The sequence below is a fragment of the Corvus kubaryi genome, unplaced genomic scaffold (genome assembly GCF_017639235.1).
Source record: "Corvus kubaryi isolate FWS band 111438036 unplaced genomic scaffold, C.kubaryi_AGA036_p1.0 37394, whole genome shotgun sequence".
Lineage (NCBI taxonomy): Eukaryota > Metazoa > Chordata > Aves > Passeriformes > Corvidae > Corvus > Corvus kubaryi.
In genome coordinates this window covers 407,145-408,166 of record NW_024581133.1, presented here as the reverse complement: position 1 = coordinate 408,166, position 1,022 = coordinate 407,145, and the positions used below count along the sequence as shown (strand labels likewise).

The 1,022-nt window shown below is 58.4% G+C and overlaps 1 protein-coding gene across 6 annotated transcripts in view; it reads right to left on the bottom strand.

Annotated features, from left to right (window-relative positions):
* Nucleotides 1–371, bottom strand: part of WDR72 (WD repeat domain 72) — a 104,066-nt gene extending 103,695 nt beyond the window's left edge. For 2 of the 6 annotated variants that reach the window (XM_042039411.1, XM_042039410.1), the window contains exon 1: nucleotides 58–370. The gene's annotated coding sequence lies outside the window, so the exon portion shown is untranslated. Of the gene's footprint in view, nucleotides 1–57 lie in introns of all 6 variants that reach the window. The other 4 variants (XM_042039409.1, XM_042039407.1, XM_042039413.1 and 1 more) reach the window with 3 other exon arrangements.
* Between the last annotated feature and the right edge of the window lie 651 nt (nucleotides 372–1,022).

Sequence of the window (1,022 nt, the reverse complement as noted above, 5' to 3'; positions counted from 1 at the left end):
GGCCGAGGGGCGGCCGCCCCGGCAGCACAGAGGGGGGCCGAGGGGCGCTGCCCTTACCTCCAGCGGCTCTCAGGCACCGCGGGCGCGGAAGGGAAGGGGACGCGGCCGGGACAGGCTTTACCCCGCTCGGGAGCGGCACCCCCGGCGCGGGCCGGATCCAGCCGGCCGGCCCCAGCGGCAGCGCCGCCCCCAGCCCGGCGAGCTCCCGGCGAGCGAATGAGCCCCCGCGGCTGCTCCCTGACCCGGCTGCTCGGGGCGAAATGGTGAGGAGCGAACACGGCCTGGAGAAGAAGTACGTAGGGAACAGCCAGGCTGCAGCCTTTCCGCTACCCCACCCGCCCCGCAGCGCTTCCCTCGCGGGGCCGCACCCCGCGTGCCGGGCAGAGGAGTACGGCCCGCCCCTCAAAGCTGCCCCGCCAGACGATGAGGCATAGGAGGCTTCTCGTGTGCCCGCCCTCCCTTAGGTACGGTGAAAACAGGTGCTCTGGCAGCAGGCGGATGGAGCGTGATCTCCCGCAGGCAGCTGTGGCAGTGCGAGGGCCGTCACCAGCGGGCTGCGTGCGCGCCTTTGGCACGAGAGCTGTACATGGGCGAGGAGGCGTCTTGTAAGTTCATGTGTTTCTGTTTGAAAACAATTTATAAACTACACTGAATTAATACCGTAAGAGCGTGAAACGTGATTTATGTTCAGTCTTTTTCTTCTTTGTTCAAAGGCCAGTCCCAGAGAAGCTCAGGTCTGCAGGACATTCTTGCGAGGAGCAGAGGTGAACAGGCTGTGCAATGCACAGGTGAGTTCATCTTAACTGCAGAACTGCTTAGTCGCAGTCACATCTAGGGCTGCAAATAAAATCACGAGACTCATTATATACAAAAAATTTTCTATTCTTTCAAATCTTGTCTTCCTACATTTGTTTTCCTAAAATCCACAGGGAGATGGAAGGATGTCAAGAGATTGAACTCTATTGCCTATGGTTTTCCTATTTTAATATAATGAATGTGGTAACTAAAGTATGCAATGTTTT